General features: G+C 38.3%; 1 protein-coding gene and 1 pseudogene across 4 annotated transcripts in view; both read right to left on the bottom strand.

The window, feature by feature from the left end:
• NAA35 (N-alpha-acetyltransferase 35, NatC auxiliary subunit) overlaps positions 1-20,150 on the bottom strand; it is a 95,016-nt gene that overhangs the window by 32,882 nt on the left and 41,984 nt on the right. The gene's annotated exons all lie outside the window — the stretch shown is intronic.
• Positions 868-18,135, bottom strand: LOC132663557 (mitochondrial intermembrane space import and assembly protein 40 pseudogene; annotated as a pseudogene).

Here is a 20,150-nt window from a genome sequence, read left to right as displayed (position 1 = left end):
AACTCTACAGAAGAGTTCTGCCTCCAGTTATAATTTATTTCAACATTCTGATGCTTCATATAAATTTGAAAGTTTTAAAACTTTTCTATCTAGTTATTTCACTGAATGAATTTAATAAAATCCTAAACACATGTTCACTGTTGTATCTGTCGGACAGTCACAGTTCTTTTTACTTTTTTCTGAAAATCATCTTTTAACACACTCTATTCCCTAAGCACCATAAACTATAATCAAGCACAATGACTTGGAAGTATCATGCTCTTTATGGCTCTTTACTTAGACACTAACTATTCTTTCTGCCTATAAAGTCTACCCCTTATTCTTAGCCTGAGAGATCTGCGATAGCTTCAGTTCCCTCTCTTGCTAAGTCCTCCCCCAAGTATTGTGTACATAGGCTGCTAAGTGTAATCCATGTGGGATTACATCATTTCTCCCTGGCTCTTTTGAAAGCAATAACTGGCTTGTGTCCCAAACACCGAAATACCTGGCTCATTATAGGCAATGGATACATGCTTTCTGAATGACAAGATTTGCATACTCAAAATAAAATGAAAGACTGTTACCACTATAAAGAACAGTTGGAATTTCTCATTTACAACATTTCATTTAAAACCAAGGTAAATGTAGTAATGAGGATGCTGCAAGAAGCTTTGTTACCATACCAATACATTTTGGGATTTAATAATAAATGCACAGAATCTAAATACCTAATAAATAGTACATTAAATGGTACATTATCCTTATTATCCTTATTTTCCCTGAAAGCATGCTAATTTTCATCTGAAATTATTACCCAGAAATATTCTTAAGGTTTATTTACTTTCATTACTATTTTTTTAAGTTTACTTATTTATTTTGAGAGACAGAGAACACATGTGAGTGCAAAGAGGGGAGGGGCAGAGACAGAATCTCAAGCAGGACCCACACTATCAGCCAAGAGCCTGACGTGGGGCTTGAACTCACGAACACTGAGATCATAACATGAGCCGAAATCAAGATGCTTAACTGACTGAGCCACCCAGGTGCCCCTATTTATTTACTTCTGAGACAGAAAGAGCATGCATGCAAGTGCATGAGCAGGGGAGGGGGACGGACGGACACACACACACACACACACACACACAGGGAGGGCAGGAGAGAATCCCAAGCAGGCTCTGTGCTCAGCATGGAGCCCCATGCACGGCTTGAGCCCACGACCATGAGATGGCGATGTGAGCTCAAATCAAGAGTTGGACACTTAACCGACTGAGCCACCCAGGTGCCCCAATATTCTTATTCTTAATACACATATTTTAAGGTTTTAAACCACATTTAGAAGATATAGCCACTCATGAAAATCTACACTACCATGAAAAGAAGGAAATATTAATGGGAAATGGATACCACATACAGTATATTTTTCATTACATTTTTATACAAATTTAAAAATGCAACATACAGCATCCCTGACCTCTACCCACTAGATGCTAGTAGAATCCCCACAATTGGGAAGACCAAAAATGGGTCCGGACATTGCCAAATGTCCTAGGAAGCCCCAGTTGAGAAACATGGGTCTAGACAAATACAATAAGCAAATTTAATTCAGTGTGGATAAGCTCAGGATGTAAGAAGAGCATCTAATCCATGGTAAAATTAGACGAAAGACTGACAAGAGTAAAATCTAAGGAAAGACTCAAATGATATTAGTAAAATATTAGTCAGAAAAAAGTATTCCAAGCATATCAAAAGCCTAGAAGGACAGAGAATATAGCTCCTGTTCTTTTTTCCATAAGGCACTGTAACTTTCCAAGTTGTAATTTCTCCAATCTCAGGGAGTAAAAATATATGCATCTGAACAGAAAGGGGACAAAGTCCCTATGCATAAAGCTAGAAGTTACCTGTATGCTTCTCTCCATTTTCCACATATATTTAAACTCTTCTCCCCACCCCCCATTTCTCTGGACCTAGTCCTTGTTAATGGTTAAAATGATTCCTAGTAACTATTTTTATGTCTCAGCTGTTGCCGAATCTCATGCATAAGAACTCTGTGACTGTCCTGTAGACATGATAACCCATCTGAACAGAGAAGAACAGAAGTGCTGAGGTAGAAAAGACTGAAGAAGCTGCTCAGAACAGAGAGCAGTTGAGCAGGAGAGGGGCTAAGAGTAAGGTGGGAGTTTGCACCTGGTTTCATGTCAACCTAACCTGTGAAGTGTTACAAGAAGTTTTACCACATCCAAACCTCTCCTGGAATAAAATGCTCTAACATTTTCTCACTATACGTCATGTATCTTCTCTACCACAATTTACCTCACACTGTCTTCTGTTAAAATAACCTGAAGAGCCTTTACTAAATGAGTCTGAAAAAAAGGTAATTCACATTACTTTCCACCCAGTGTGGGCTATGCTTAATCAAGTTTTCCTGAATTGAACTGGACAAACCAAACAAGATACTTCTAGTCTCTTTTCTGATGTTCCAAGTCTGCAGATGTACAAAAAATTATCTTGGTTTTCCAGTTAAAATATTCCATACATAAAATGCTTCCTAGTACAAGAATGCCAAATAAGAGGATTTTCCCCTCCCACTAGGACTCTTTTAAAAACAAAGTAATAAAGTCTAATTGCTACTTTCAAAACATACAGCACACTGGATTAGAGTGTTTTAGATTACTAAAATTCTTGTTTGATAACCGGTCATTATCAATAGCAGAAAAGTACTACAAATAGTACAAGGTTCTTAGGTCAAAGATTTATAGTAACAATATACTTTAACAAATTAAGTTATCCTAAAATTAATTAGATGCCATAATTAAAGATCCAGAAATATATTAGTCAAGAGATAGAGATAATATATCATTTTTCAGACATCTCTCCCCAAGTTACATAGACAGTGTAGACTTCCTGAAACAAGCTTTGGATGCTCTGAAGTTGGAAGGAATTCTAGAAAACAATGCAGAAGCTGCTAAGGATTTGTTAAGTGATGCTGCACTTCTTGGCTACATGATTTCCTTTTATAAAATGATTAACATTATGTTATGTGAAACAAGGCAGACAAAAAGGACAAATCTTGCATGACCCCACTTACATACAACAAAAAGCAAGTCTCCAGAGCAGAAATAAATGGAGACCCCATTCCCATAACAGAAAATATCAATGAAATTGCTAGCTGGTTTTTTAAAAGATACACAAAACCAAGAAACATTTAACTATACAATCTTTATCTTTTTATTGGAGATTTTAGTCCATTTACATTTAAAGTAACTACTGACAGTTACAGACTTACCATTTGTTATTTTGTTAATTGTGTTCTATTTTGTAATTCCTATGTTCCTTTTTTTCCTTGTTCTCTCCCATTGGTATTTGGTGATTTTCTATAATGATATGCTCTGATTTCCTTTCTCTTTACACTTTGTATTTCTACTATAGGTTTTTGCTTTGTGGTCACCACAAGGTTTGCAAAAAACATATCTGTAACAGTCTATTTTAAGTTGATAATAACTTCAAACACATAACAAAACTTCCGCCCCCATTTCGTTTTTGATGTCACAATCGGCATCTTTTCACAATGTGTATCCAATTAAATTACTGTAGGTACAGATATTTTTTAATGCTTTTAACCTTCATACTACAGTTACAAGTGATTTACTCATCACCATTGCAGAGCTGGAGTATTCTGAATATAACTACGTATTTACTTTTACCAGTGAGTATTATACTTTTATTTACCTTTTTTTCCCTCTCAGTTGATAATTTCATTTTATGTCTGTTTTAAAAGAATTAATGATATTTTTCTTTAGCCCTGGTTGCTTAAATGCAACTGTGGCCATATTTAAGGGATCTCTAAAAGGTTATCCGGGTTTTATTGATTTATGTGGTCCCAACAATAAACTCAAAAGTTTATGACAAATAGAGGTTCTGATGACCTGTGTTTAAGTACTTTAGGTGCAGTTATACTGAAAGTCGAATTTGTTTGAAATCCTTAAAAGGTTCCTCTGAATTTTCAAATGATGCTTGTTATAGCTAACATTGTTACACGCATGCATTGAATACCTGTTATCCAAGCATATATGTTCTACTTTTTTACCACTGCTTTTTATACTTTCTTTTCCTTTTTTAAAATTTTTAATTATTTTTTTAATTTACATCCAAGTTAGTTAACATATAGTGCAACAATGATTTCAGAAGTAGATTCCTTAATGCCCCTTACCCATTTAGCCCCTCCCCCTACCCACAACCCCTCCAGTAACCCTGTTTGTTCTCTGTATTTAAGAGTCTCTTACACTTTGTCCCCCTCCCTGTTTTTATATTATTTTTGCTTTCCTTCCCTTATGTTCATCTGTTTTGTATCTTAAAGTCCACATGAGTGAAGTCATAGGATATTTGTGTCTTTCTCTAATTTCACTTAGCATAATATCCTCTAGTTCCATCCATGCAGTTGCAAATGGCAAGATTTAATTGTTTTGATTGCCGAGTAATACTCCATTGGGTGTGTGTGTGTGTGTGTGTGTGTGTGTGTGTGTGTGTGTATCACATCTTCTTTATCCATTCATCCATTGATGGACATTTGGGCTCTTTCCATACTTTGGCTATTGTTGATAGTGCTGCTATAAACATCGGGGTGCAGTACCCCTTTGAACAGCATACCTGTTTTTGGTGTCTTCCTCAATTTCTTTCATAAGCTTTCTATAGTTTTCAGTGTATAGATTTTTCAACTCTTTGGTTAGATTTATTCTTAGGTATTTATTGCTTCTGGTGCAATTGTAAATGGGATCGATTCCTTGATTTCTCTTTCCGTTGCTTCATTGTTGTTGTATAGAAATGCAACCAATTTCTGTGCACTGATTTTATATCCTGCCACTTTGCTGAATTCATGGATCAGTTGTAGCAGTTTTTTGGTGGAATCTTTTGGGTTTTCCATATAGAGTATCACGTCATCTGCAAAGAGTGAAAGTCTGACCTCCTCCTGGCCAATTTGGATGCCTTTTATTTCTTTGTGTTGTCTGATTGCTGAAGCTAAGGTTAAGACTTCCAATTGTACGTTAAGTAACAGTGGTGAGAGTGGACATCCCTGTCTTCTTCCTGACCTTAGGGAGAAAGCTCTCAGTTCTTCCTCATTGAGGATGATATTAACGTTGGGTCTTTCATACATGGGTTTTATGATCTCGACATATGATCCTTCTATCCCTACTTTCTAAAGGGTTTTTATCAAGAAAGGATGCTGTATTTTGTTGAATGCTTTCTCTGCATGTATTGAGAGGATCATGTGGTTCTTGTCCTTTCTTTTATTGATGTGATAAATCACACTGATTGTTTTGCAGATATTAAACCAGCCCTGCATCCCAGCTATAAATCCCACTTGGTCATGGTGAATAATTTTTTTAATGTATTGCTGGATCCAGTTGGCTAGTATCTTGCTGAGGATTTTTGCACCCATGTTCATCAGGGAGATTGGTCTACAGTTCTCCTTTTTAGTGGGGTCTTTGTCTGGTTTTGGAATCAAGGTAATGCTGGCTTCGAGCAGGAAAATACTCTTTTCCTGCTACTAACTGGCATTCTTTCCTTTCACCTTGAAAGATTCCTTTAAACATTTCTTGTGAGGTGGGTCTGGTGATGATGAACTCTCTCAGCTTCTGCTTATCTGGAAAACTCTATCTCTTCTTCAATACTGAATGGTAACTTTGCTGGGTAAAGTATAATCGGTTGGCAGTTTTATTGTCCATCACTTTGAATATATGATCCTTCTCCCTTTTGGCCTGCAAGGTTTCTGCTGAAAAATCTGCTGAGTCTTATGGGGCAGGGGGCTGAGAGGGGTTCCCTTTTACATAACAAGTTGCTTTTCTTTGGCTGCTTTCAATAGTCTATACTTGTCTTTTAACTTTTTTTTTTTTAATTCAACACCGAAAATTTTAATGGACTCAAACTGGCTTACCAGTATCTTCAAGGAGAAATTTCAATGAACTTTTCATATTTATATTTCCTTATATCAAAAACATTTTTAGTTCACACATTCAATACCAGGTCAAAGTCTTATTTTCCTTTTAAGTGACTACTTAATTCACACCGTTTCTTCTCTTGGCTGCTACTTTGGTAACAATTAGGTCCCCACCTCTCAAGAACACTGCATTGAACAGGCTGACACAGAGCCAGTGTGAACACAGGCCCCAAACCAGGGCTTGCAGAAGAACAACAGCAAAACCAGCCTTTCTCTTCACTTAGAAAGGGACTGTGAATCAGAGGGTCCACAGTTCCAATTTCCAAACATGGAAAACCTGGAGCTCAAAGTGAAAATGGAAACCAAAATGCATCAGAAATGAACTACAGTACCTCCTCACATACTCAAGGTCAAGATGGTTCATGAGAAATACGTATCTGATCATTTGGCCTTTTACTGGGAATGGCCCCACTCCAGCATTTTTAAAGGAAGATGGTTTTGTTTCTATTTCATTTCCCACAGGGATATAAAATCTACAAGGGAATATAATCAATCAGAATAAATCAGCTCACTCACAAGATACTCCCAGATAACAATTTCTAGTTGCTGAGCATAATCAGGACATTATTTCAAAGAGGCAAAATTCAGGATAATCTGAAAATTCCAAAGTGACAGCTACATTTGCCGGTAGGTTTATGGGAGACACATACATTTTTTCCAGTGTGTATGTCAAAGAACCAAGACCCCTGATCATCAAAATAAGTTATTTTGAACATTACAGTGCACAGAACAACAGAGGGAAAAACACGTTCTGGGAGAATGACCAAAAGGCATCTTACAAAAGATTCATATCACTCTGGAGAAGGAATGGAGCCCAGTGCCTTATGGCCTTCATTAGCTTGACCCTTCCTCTTCTTTGATTACAGCAGCCTCAGTGGAAGCAGTCTCTTCTAAATGTTCTGCTGGCTTCTTCTCCTCCTACTGCTCGTCCTCCTGGGGATAGAGGTCGGGGTATTTCTGCATGTCCCGGAACTGGTCTACACAGTCTGACCTCTTGACATCCTCTGTGCCATAGTGGAGGCAGGAAAAGGCTGACTTGAACTGTTCCCCACAGGGGCCACTGGCCATTTCCCCAAGGCATGGGCAGTTCCAGTTAACGTTTCCATCTAGCAGGATCAATCCGTGCTCCTCATATGGATCGTTGGGGTCATGAGCCACCAGCTCTGCATTGCTTGGGGTTTCATGGTCTTCTTTGGTCACAAATATGATTCGATCCTTCCCTTCCTGCTGGCAGTAGGCCATGGCTGCAGCCCCGGCACTCAGACCCCGCGGAGATAGCGGCGGCAGAGGCCTAGGCGGCAGCAGGCTCCCGCTGTGACCTCTCCTCAGGCTGGGCGGGAGCCTTGAGGCCCACGCAGATACGGACCCGCCTCCTCCAGGCCTGCCCGCCACGTGCCTATACTTGTCTTTAACTTTTGACAATTTAATCATAATATGTCTTGGTGTGGGTCTCTGGATTTATCTTTCTTGGTCTTCCTAGCCCTCCTAGATCTGGATGTCTCTTTCTTTCCCCAGTTTAAGAAAGTTTTCAGCTTTTTCTGTAAGCTTTCTGCTCCTTTCTCTCTCCTCCTTCTGGGACTACTATAATGCATATGTTGGTTTGTTTTGATGGTGGTGTCCCATAAATCCCCTCAGTTTTTTTTTTCTTTTTTTCCTCCTCTGTAGGAATTCCTCTGTAGGAATTCCACTGCCCCATCAAGTTTGCTGATCTCTTCTTCCACTTGATCTAGTCTGCTTTAAAACCCTCTACTTAATTTTTCAGTTCAGTTATTATATTCTTCAGCTCTGTGATTTCTGTTTGGTCCTTTATATATTTTCTATGTCCTGTAGAAATTCTCACTTTAGTCATACATTGCTTCCTGACCTTGGAGAGAATCTTCATGACTTATTTTGAACTCTCAGGTAAATCATCTATCTCTGCTTCATTAATTTGTTTCTGAATATTTCTCTTGTTCTTTTGTTTAGAACATATTCCTTTGTTTCTTCATTTTCTTTGACTGGTTTCTGAGTATTAGACAAAATGCTACCTTTCCTAGTCTTGACAGAGTAGTATCATGTAGATAAACTCTGCAGATCAGCCAAGCCCAAGCTCCTAGCTGTCCCTCAAACTTTGGACTATCCAAGCCTCTTCCTCTGTTCTTAGCAGCTACCAGTAGTTGAGGGTGTCTAAGCCTTTCCTACCTGTTTTAATGTAGGTATTTTCTCATCTGTCTGACGTGTAGGACTTACTCAGCTAGTTTTTGGATCTCATTCAGAAAGAAGTGTTCCATGTGCAGTTGTGCATTTAGTAGTGCGTCCATGGGAGGAAGGGACCTTCCTATGTCACCATCTTGATCAGCTCCCACCCCTAGTTCATTTTAGGGGACAATGGTCTTGGGAAGCAAGAACTGGATGTTAGGCATTTTCACTTTTAGGTTGTCACTGTTCCCAGGTTCTCTAGATCACAGAGCCAGAAAATGTATGTACATAAGGATATACATACATCTGTGTTTACATATACACATATACGTATCCATACACATACACACTTATATCTACATTTCTATATCAATCTATATATTAAAAACCAGGAATTGGGGTGTCTGAGTGGCTCAGTCAGTTGAGCGTCCAATTCTTGATTTCAGCTCAGGTCATGATCCCAGGGTCGTGGGATCAGCGTGAAGCCTAGTTAAGACTCTCTCTCTCAGCTCTGCCCCTCTCCCCCACTTGCACTCTCTAAAATAAACAAAACCATGAATTTATTCCCATATCTTTAATTTCAGTGCAACACTACAGAGTTCAATCTACTTTCCTCCCTTTCTAGAAATTAGCATAACTCAACTCCCCAACTGAGAAATGGGGCATACCATGATTCTCAATACATTTTTATATCTGATCAATTTCACTATACATAGTTTATCTTTGTATTAGTTTCCAAGGCTGTTGTAACAAATTACCACAAAGTGGGTGAAAACATTTATTCTCTCAGTTCTGAAAGCCAGAAATTTAGTATCAGTTTCATGGGCTGAAATCAAGGTGTCGGCAGGGCAGCACTCCATCCAAAGGCTCTAAGAGCAAGTCTGTTCCTTGCTTTTTCCAGCTTCTGTGGCTATTAGAATTCCTTGGTCTACAGCTGCTCACATCAATCTCTACCTCTATCTTTACATCACTTTTTTTTTAAATTTTTTTCATGTTTATTTGTGTGTGTGTGTGTGTGTGTGTGTGTGTGAGAGAGAGAGAGAGAGAGAGAGAGAGACAGAGAGACAGAGAGAGAGACAAAGTGCAAGTGGGGGATGTGCAGAGAGAGAAGGACACAAAGAATCCAAAGCTGGCTCCAGGCTCCGAGTTGTCAGCACAGAGCCTGATGCAGAGCTTGAACTCTTGGACCGCGAGATCATGACCTGAGCCAAAGTCAGACACCTAACCGACTGAGCCACCCAGGCGCCCCAATCGTCTTCTCCTTTTGTGTGTGTGTCCAATCTCCCTCTGCCTCTCTTTTAAGAAAGACACCTAGGCAGTATTTAGGGCCCAACCAGATAATCTAAGGACAAGTGCAAGATAATCAAAACATCTTTACTTAATCACAAATAAGGTCGTGAGAATTAGGACTCTGATGCTTAGGGCTATCACTTAGCCCATTACAATCTCCTATCAATGACACTCACCTCCCCTACACAGATGTGCTCCCATCTTACTTAGGTTCTGACATGCCAAACCATCACAATACCCACACCGTTTGGGCTCTTGTACCTCAAGCCAGGTCATTCTTCCACAGAGATGATTCCTTACCCCATTTAAGCTCTGAAACTCCATGCCAGGCCACTTCTATGTACAGATACCCTTCTTAAGCCTGCTTCAGCTACAACTCCCTTCACAAAGCCATCTTTCCATTCTGACACCCTCTTCTTTCTGCTTAGGCTCTGATATTCAATGCCGGGCTATCCTCCTGTATAGATGCTCTTTTCACTCTGCTTCTGATCTGACAGCCTATACTTCTGTTGCACAGAAACCGCTTCTTCAACATGCATAGGCTCTGAGACCCCACACCAGGCCAGCTCCGTACACAGATGCCCTTCTTCCCTTGCATGGTCTCCAACAACCAGGCACCTAGCTGCCTCTGTGAATCTGCCTCAGGTTCTAACACTCCAGGCCAGGCTACACTCACATGCCCTCCTCACCCTGTCTGGGCTCCCACATTCCTTTTAGGCTATAAAATCCTGCACCAGGCTGCTTCCCACCCCTCCCCCTTACCCCCACTCTCCTTACCCTATTTAGGCTTTTGACACACTGAACCAAATTGTTCCCATGTAGTCACCCTCCTGATGTTGCCTAGGCTCTGACATCTCAAGGTCAGTTGCCCTATGTGCAGATACCCTTTCTCACCTCATTCGAGAAACAGTGAATCTAACCAGGCAGCCCATTCATGTTGTCTTCTCTCAAGCCACTTTACCTCCAAAATCTTGTTCTAGGACCACCTCTTTATGCCTGCTTCACTCCACTACCATTCTGACACAGACATATCCTCACCCCACACAGGCTTTGATGGCCCTGAGGAATGTCCTGCTATGATCGCATCCTTCCTAACCACATGGTTGCAACACAAGGTTCCCTTTGCTGACACCATCCTAATCCTGGGTCAGCCTCCAACATCCTGCTCCAGTACCAAGTCCCTGCTTGCTCAGGCCAACTTCAAGACTTCAGGACTGAATTTTTTTGAGAGCAGAAGGAAAAAACAGCAAGAAACCATTCTTGGTTTTGTTCCCATGTCACAGGAAATATATGCTATCCTTTGCACTGCTTTTAATTTTTTCTTTCACTACCATTTACTTTGGCATATTTTCTTTCTGATAATTGAGAAGTTCTCTTAAATTTAATAACTAAGTTTCTGAATATCTCTAACGTTCTATATCTTCAGACAGGTATCTATTAAACTCCTCACCCATGAAAATCAATGATTTTCACCTCCCTTTACCCACCAAAATAGAATTATCTCCATCACAGTTACCTTTATATATTTAAATCTAACTATATTTCTGTGGTCGATTTGTTGACTGTTAACTAGTGTCTTTGGACAAAAACAATATAAAAAGAAAAGAAAAATTCTTCTTTCCTCCTTTACCTCTTGACTTTTAAGTGATTACTTTTATACTGTCAAAGTTCATGGCACTTTAGTTATATTTAGTAAAACCAATTTCCTACAATGAAATGGATTTACTACTTACTGCTCATCCTTTATGCCACAGCTTTTCCATTTATGCCTTAGTAAGTTGAATTTCATTCCTTATTCCAATCTTTTTCCCCCAGGAAAGTCAGAGAAAAAATATTTCCAGAGTCCTTGCAAGTTTTAATAATATTTGAGTGGCACTTAAGAGATATGACATTCTTAGATCACATTTCTTTAACCAAGAACTTTTAGATTCTGTTCTACTTTCTGTGTTGAATGCTGATGTGAAGGACTCTGAAGTCAGGCTGCACACTTAACTGTTGCTTTATATCTGAAGTAATTAATACTCATCAACGTTGCCTAGGACATTATGTCATTATACAGGCTTCCAATTAAGCCTGTAAATTTAATTGTATTTGCTTCTTTCTAGAAATGTTTAAGATTTTCTTTCCTGTTCCATAATTTGGTTACTCTCTTAAGGGACATCAATTATGAATATATTGAATCTTCTTTGGCTATTTTTATTCACTTTCCTTTTGCTTAGTTATTTCCTCAGTCCTGATCTCCATGTCCTTTGCAGCTTTTCAGCAATGGGTAGCATACTTTTTACTATTTTTTTTTTTTTAAAGTTTATTTATTTGAAAGAGACAGCATGAACCAGCAGGGGAGGGGCACAGAGACAGAGAGGGAGAGAGACAGAATCCCAAGCAGGTTCTGTGCCCTTACTGCAGAGCCTGATGTAAGGCTTGACCTCATGAACGAGGAGATCATGACCTGAGCTGAAATCCAGAGTTGGACACTTAACTGACTGAGCCACCCAGGCAGTCCAATTTTTACTGTTTTCACTTTCAGGACTTTTCTCCTTCTTAGCTGGACTCTGCCTGCTCACTTGTACTATGTTATTATTTTTTACTTTATTTCTAGTATTCCTGCTTTGCAGTCTTGTTTTATAGTTAATTTTTTAATAAACTCTTTGAAGTTGTACAGAAAAATGTCTCTGGTCTGTGTTTTTCATCTGCCTTTTGTGTTTCTTTGTTCATTAAATTTCTGGAATATTTGTGTATAAATATCATGCAATTGCTTTTTTAATATCACATCACTGAATGAATGCTTCTTGAGGCAATTATTTGGCTGAGATGTTAAGAATAGTACTCTAGACTAACAGGAAGCCTCACTGACCTGCAGTTAAGCCCCATATGATGTGCCTATGTAAGCATGCAAAGGAAATTATCTATCTCCTTTATTGAACAAAAATTACCAGTTGTTAGCTTGCTAATTAGCATCCTCTTCATCTTGCAGGAATAACATCTTCAGTGCATTTGCATGGCCCTACTTCCTTTGTATCCCCAGGATATTAATCAGACAGGTACCCACAGCCAACTTAATACCCAACTCTTACATTATTCCAAAAGCGTCCCTGGTTTTGTCTTTCAGATTACACCAACTACTTTGGAAAACATGTGCTTTGCTGGTCCACTTATGTTTACACCAAGAAATCTTGGAATCCACTCTTAATGTTCTCCCTCATCTGGGTTCTATTGCTAATGTGTTTGGCAGCCCTTCACTTTTTTTTTTTAAGCCCTTCTATTTTTATTTGTATTATAAGGGTTTCCTATTTTTTAAGAAGCTGGGAGGATTCTGTTTCTCATGTTCTTTATAGTTTTCAGGTGGTTGTGTAGAGAAGCTGCAGACATCTTTAACATCCAAAACCAGAAGTCTTCTGGATTATACACAAACACCCACATGGGTGGGACTGTGTGTGCATGGATTTTTTTATTAACAAGAAAAATGTTTTAATTAAGAGTAATATAAATGTTGAAACATTATGGTATATAACTGGAACTAATGTTATAGATCAGCTGTATCTCAACTGAAAAAAAAGTAAACAACTCAAGTTTCTCGCACAAGTACATCACAGCACAGGCCTAACGGGTTGTGATTTTAAAAAAAGTCAGCTCCCATCTCTCTTGTACACTGCCAGCTGGTAAATAAAATCAACAAGACTAAGGAAGCAAAGTTTCTGTTTCAGCACCAAGCTCAGTCCTCAGGAGGTTAGAGGTGCCATATTATGAAATGAAGCCATCTCTTCCATTTCCTCTTAGGTATTTTTTTTTGGAATTTACTCCCATATCACCAAATAACAGGCTTATAATGCTACTCCATGTTTTTTCAGTTTTACACATTATCTCTGACTTACTCCTTCATCTTCAAGAAGTCGGATATATGTATGTATACTATAAACATGTATAAATTATATACATATACACACTGCCGCCCCCTCATCTCTAATATGGTTAAATCACAATTTTATCATGATCAATATTCAGGCATGTACACCATTATGTAAATGATATTCATATCTAGGCCACAGAAAACTTTGCAAACATGGAAATAACTAACTTTTAGGCTTATTTTGCAGTTAATCATTGTCTTACTTTATGTTTGCCTTCTTTCTACATAGTTAACATTTCAACCCCAAATCGTTTGCAAATTGTCTAAAACTCTTACTACATTAAACACAACAGCTATTGTATTAATTTCACTGGTGACGAAAGGTTTTATATTTGAGACATCGCCCCTAGAGCCTTGTGACTGTCTCCAAGCTAAACTTTTTCACCATGTATACATTGTTGAGTTACTATCTGGTGATCTCACTGCATAATTACCCTCAGGATTTTCTTGATTATTCTCTTATGCTGGATTCTCATATTCCCAAAATTCCATGTTTTCCCATTTCTTGATTTACTCCAGTTATGTTCTTAAATTCCAGTAAAATTAACATACAGTATTAAGTTTCAGACGCACTATATAGTGTTCTGCAATTTTATATGTTACTCAGTGCTTATCACGGTAATTGTATTCTTAATCTCCTCACCTATTTAACCCATGCTCCCTCCCCGACCTCCCCTCCGGTATCTACAGGTTTGTTCTCTATATTTAAGAGTCTGATTTTTGTTCATCTTTTCCTTTGTTGTTTTGTTTCTTAATTTCCATATATGAGTGAAATATGGTATATCTGCCTATCCTGACTGACTTCACTTAACCATTATACCCTCTAGATCCATCCATGTTGTTGCAAATGGCAAGGATCATTCTTTTTTACAGGTAGTATTCTATTGTTTGTGTGTGTGTATCATATCTTCTTTATTCACCTATTAATGGACACGTTTGTCCATAGTTTGACTATTATAAATAATGCTACAATAAACACAGGGGTACATATACCTTTTTGAAATAGTGTTTTCCTTTTCTTTAGGTAAGTACACAGTAGTGAAGTTACTAGATTATATGATAATTCTATTTTTAATTTCTTGAGGAACTCCACAGTGCTTTCCACACTGGCCGTACTGGTTCACATTCCTACCAATAGTGCACAGAGGTTCATTTTTTTTCTATATCCTTGCCAACACCGTTGTGTCTTGTGTTCATTTTAGCCATTCTCACAGGTATGAGGTGATACCTCATTGTAGTTTTGATTTGTGTTTCCCTGATGATGAGTGATGTTGAGCATCTTTTCAAGTGTCTATTAGTCATCTGTATGCCTTCTTTGGAGAAATGTCTGTTCCTGACTTCTGCCTGCTTTAAAATTGGATTTGAGTTTTTTCATGTTGAGCTGTAGTTTTTAATATATTTTGAATACTAGTTCCTTATCAGGTATGTCATTTGTAAATATCTTCTCCCATTCAGAAAGTTGTTTTGTTTCCCTTGCTGGGTAGAATCTTTTAATTTTAGTGTAGTTCCAATAGTTTATTTTTGCTTTTGTTTCCCTTGCCTCAGGGGACCTATCTAAAAAAATGGTGATAATGGCTGATGTCAGAGAAATTACTGCCTCAACTCTCAAGGATTTTTACGGTTTATTTTGTATGTATGATGTAACAAAGTGGCCCAGATTAATTCTTTTACGTGTAGCTGTCCACTTTTTCCAACACTATTTGTTGAAGAGACTTGTCTTTTTCCCATTGCATAGTCTTGTCTCCTTTGTCAAATGAGTTTATTTTTGAGCTCTCTATTGTTTCATTGATCTATGTGACTATATTTGTGCCAGTACGATACTGCTTTGATTACTACAGCTTTGTAGCATAGCTTGAAATCTGGGATTCACATACTTCCAGTTCTGTTCTTTTTCAAGACTGCTTTGGCTATTCAGGGTCTTTTATAGTTCCAACCAAATTTTAGGATGACCGGTTCTAGTTCTGTGAAAAATGCTGTTGGTATTTTCACAGGGATTATGTTAAATGTGTAGATTCCTTTGGGTATTGCGGACATTTTAACAATATTTGTTCTCCTAACCCATGAGCATAGAGTATCTGTTTTTGCCATCTTCAATTTCTTTCATCAACATTTTATATAGTTTTCAGAGTCTATCACCTCCTTGGTTAAGTTTATCCCTAGGTATTATTTTTGATGCAATTGTAAATGGGACAGTTTTCTTCTCTTTCTGCTACTTTATTAGTGTACAGAAATGCAACAGATGTCTGTTTATTGATTTTGTACTCTGCAACCTTACTGAATTCATTTATCACTTCTACTAGTTTTTCTTGTGGCATCTTTAGGGTTTTCATGTACATACAGTATCATATCATCTGCAAATAAGCCTTACTTCTTCCGTATCAATTTGCTCGCCTTTTATTTTTTCTTTGACTGCTTGCGGCTATGACTTTCAGTACTATGTTGAGTAAAAGTAGTGAGAGTAGACAGCATTGTCTTGTTTTTGACCCTAGGGGAAAAACTTATTCAGCACTGAGTATGTTGGCTGTGCATTTTTCATATATGACCTTTATTATATTCAGATATACCTACTTTTTTGGTTTTGTTTTTAATCATGAATGGATGTTGTACTTTGTTAAATGCTTTTTCTGCATCTATTGAAATTATCCCAGTTTTTAACCTTTTTCATTGATGTGATGCATCATGTTGATTGATTTGCAAATGTACTGAACCATCCTTGCATCCCAGGAATAAATTCCACTTGATCATGTTGAATAATTTCTTTAATGTATTGTTGAATGTGGTTTGCTAGTATTTTGCTGAGAATTTCTGCACCTATATTCATCAATAATATTGTCCTATAGTTCTCTTTTTTTGTAGTTTCTTTATCTGGTTTTGTATAAGGGTAATGCTGACCTTATAAAATGAATTTAGTTTTCCTTCTTCTATTTTAGAATAGTTTGAGAAGAAGTATTAACTCTTCTTTAAATATCTGGTAGAATTCACTTGTGAAGCCATCTGGTCCTGGACTTTTGTTTGTTGGGAGCTTTTTGATTTTTGATTCAATTTCATTCCTGGTAATTGGTCTGTTCAAATTTTCTAATTCTTCCTGCTTCAGTTTTGGTAGTTTATGTTTCTAGGAATGTATCCATTTCTTCCAGATTGTCTCAATCTGTTGACATATGATTTTATATAACATTTTCCTATAATCTTTTGTATTTCTGTGGTGTTGGTTGTTATTTGACCTCTTTCATTTTTTGAGTCCTTTCTCTCTCTCTCTCTCCTTTTTGGGGAGTCTGGCTAATGGTTTATCAGTTTTGTTGATCTTTTCAAAGACCCAGCTCCTGGTTTAATTAATCTATCATTTTTTTTAAGTTCCTATTTCATTCATTTCTGCTCTAATCTTTATCATTTCCTTTCTTTCTTTTGGGGTTTTGTTCTTTTTCTATTTTTGAAATGTATTTATTGATTCTGAGAGGGGACAAAGGGGCAGAGAGAGAGAATTCCAAGTAGGCTCCACACTCTCAGCACAGAGCCAAACGTGGGCTTGATCTCACAAACCATGAGATCATGACCTGAGCCTAGATCAAGACTTGGATGCTTAACTGACTGAGCCACCCAGGCAACCTTGTTCTTTTTCTAGCTCCTTTAGGTGTAAGGTTAGGTTGTTTGAAATTTTTCTTGCTTTTTCTCTCCTGTATCTCTATCAACTTCCTTCTTAGAACAGCTTTTGCTGTACCCCAAAGATTCTGAGCCACTGTTTTCATTTTCATTTGTTTCCATTTATTTTTTCATTTCCTCTTTGATTTCTTGGTTGACCCATTCACTGTTCAGTAGTATGTTATTAACCTCCATGTATCTGTGTTCTTTCCAGATTTTTTTGTGGTCGATTTCTAGTTTCCATCGTGGTTGGAAAAGATTCATGCTATGACTTTAATCTTTCTGAATTTGTTGAGACTTGTTTTGTGGCCTAACATGTGATCTATTCAGGAGAATGTTCCATGTGCACCTGAAAAAAATGTGCATTCTACTGATTTAGGGTACAGTGTTCCCAATGTATTAGATCCATCTGGTCCAATGTGTCACTCAAACCCACTGTTTCTTTGTTGATTTTGTTTGGATGTTCTATCCATTGAGGTAAGTAGGGTGTTAAAATCCCCTACTATCATTGTATTACTATCAGTTATTTCCTTTATGTTTGTTAATAACTGCTCCATGTATTTGGGTGCTTCCATTTGGGGTGCATACATATTTACAATTGTATCTTCTTGTTGATTGCCTTTATGATTATGTAGTATCCTTTATCTCATTACAGTCTTTGTTATGAAATCTATTTTGTCCAATTTAAGTATTACTATACCTGGCTTTCTTTTCACTTCCATTTGCATGATATATGCTTTTCCATCCCTTCACTTTCAGTTTGCATGTGTTTTTAGGTCTGAAATGAGTCTCTTGTAGGCAGCATATAGATGAATCTTGCTTTTTAATCCATTCCACCACCCTATGTCTTTTGATTGGTGCATTTAGTCCATTTACATTCAAAGTAACTATTAACAGTTATGTACTTATTATTTTATGGTCGGATTTGTAGTTCTTCTCTTGCTTTCTTCTCTCATGGTCTGTTGGCTTTCTTAAGTGAAGCTTCCCTTCCTCTATTATTTCTTGAAATAGCATGATATACTTGGATTTCTTTCTCTTTATTTTTTGTATATCTATTACCAGTTTTTAATTTGTGGTTACTATTATGTTTTTATAACAAGTTACCCATACAGCAATCTATATTAATTTGATGGTCAGTTGAGTGTGAACCCATTCTAATATATATATATATATTTATTCAGTTTATTTATTTTGAGAGAGAGAGAGAGAGAGAGAGAGCGCGCGCGCGCGTGAGCAGGGGAGGGGCAGAGAGAGAGAGAAGATCCAAAGCAGGCCCCACATTGTCAGTACAGAGCCAGATGTGGGGCTCAAACTCACGAACTGTGAGATCATGACCTGAGCTAAAACCAAGAGTCAGACGCCCAAGTGACTGAGTCACCCAGGTGCCCCAAGTTTGAACCCATTCTAAAAGCACTAAATTTTTACTCTTCTCTCCCCCATGTTTTAGGTGTACAGTGTCATACTTTCCATCCTTTTGTGAATCCCTTGACTGATGTCTAACTGTACTTACTTTACAACTTTTGTGCTTCCTACTTTTCTTAATCCTGTTTATGGTCTTTCCTTTCCACTCAGAGTACCCTTTAACATTTCTTATTAAAAAAAAAAAAAAAAGTAACATTTCTTATAGAGCTGGCTTAGTGGTGAAGAATTCCTTCAACTTTCGTCTGGGAAACTCTTAGCTCTCCTATTCTGAATGACAGCCTCGCTAGATAGACTTGGTTGCAGGTTTTTTTCTGTTGTCACTTTGAATATATTATGCTACTCCCTCTGGGCTGCAAAGTTTCTGCTGAAAAATCAGCTGATAGCCTTATCAGGTTTCTCTTGTATAGAACTGTTTTTTCATCTGGCTGCTTTTAAAATCCTCTTTATCCCTAGTTTTTGCCATTTTAATTACTGTGTATCTTAGTATTGACCTCCTTGGGTTGATTTTGTTGGGGACTCTCTGTACTTCCCGGATCTGGATTTGTTTTCTTCCCTAGATTCAAGAAGTTTTCCACTATTATTCCCTCAAGTAAATTTTCTGCCCTCTTTTCTCCTTCTGATATCCCTAAAATGTGAATGTTACACTTGACAATATTAATCTACTTAATCTACTTCTCATTTTTTAAATTATTCTTTTTTTTTTGGTCCTGTTTGGCTTGACTGCTTTCCATTATTCTCCAGGTCACTTATCTGTTCTTCTGCTTCTTCTAGTCTACCATCTATGCCCTCTATTTTTTTTTTAATTTTTCAAATTTTTGACAGAGAGTGAGCACACAAGTGGGGGAGGGGCAGAGAGAGAGAGAGAGAGAGAGAGAGAGAGAGAGAGAGGAGGACAGAGGATCCAAAGAGGGCTCTGCATGGGCAGCAGGGAGCCCAACATGGGGCTCAAACTTGTGAACCTGAGATCATGACCTGAGGAGTTGGAAGCTTAACCAACTGAGCCACCTGGGCGCCTGCCCTAGTGTATTTTCAATTTCGGTTATTGAGTGCTTCACGTCTGATGGGTTCTCTTCTGTTTTCTATCTCCACGTTGAGGATCTCGCTGAGATTTCCCACTCTCTTCTCAAGTCTGGTAAGTATCTTTATAACCATTATTCTGAATGGCATAAAAGGCCTATTACCTCAGTTTCACTTAGGTCTCTTTCTGTGTTCTTCCATTTGGGACCTGTTCCTCTATCCTCAATTTTTATAACTCTCTGTGTGACTGCTTCTATGTTTAGGAAATTCAGCTACTTCTCCTGCTCTTGACACTAGCGGTCTTATGAAGAAGAGGTCCTGTGGTACCATAGTACAATGTCCTCTGTACACCAGAACCTGGTGCTTCAGAGTGTCTATATGTGTTGTGTGCACCCTACTGTTGTTACTGGGGTGTGTTTGCTTTCAGTGCAGTCATCTGCAATGACTCTCTTTGCCTGTTGTGAACAGGGTTTGGTGCCTGTGTTGTTCATGAACCAGTCTGCCACTGCCTTGGGTTTGAGGTGGGTCAGACCAGGCGTTTGCCAGAGCCGTGGTCACAGAGTACTGCAGGCCACCTTCCCTGTGTCTTCCCCTGAGTAGCTTTTGTTGGTGGGCAGGGCCTACAGTCAGACCAATGTGTGTGGTTATCCTTCCCTCTCCCAGGGTAGGAGTCACTTTGAGAGGTGCCGATCCCTGTTGGGGATGCTTGCGCGCTGTCATGCTTGAGGC

Source organism: Panthera onca, chromosome D4, assembly GCF_046562875.1.
Source record: "Panthera onca isolate mPanOnc1 chromosome D4, mPanOnc1 haplotype 2, whole genome shotgun sequence".
NCBI lineage: Eukaryota > Metazoa > Chordata > Mammalia > Carnivora > Felidae > Panthera > Panthera onca.
Note: the sequence above shows the minus strand (reverse complement) of the source record. Positions and strands in the feature narration are given on the sequence as shown.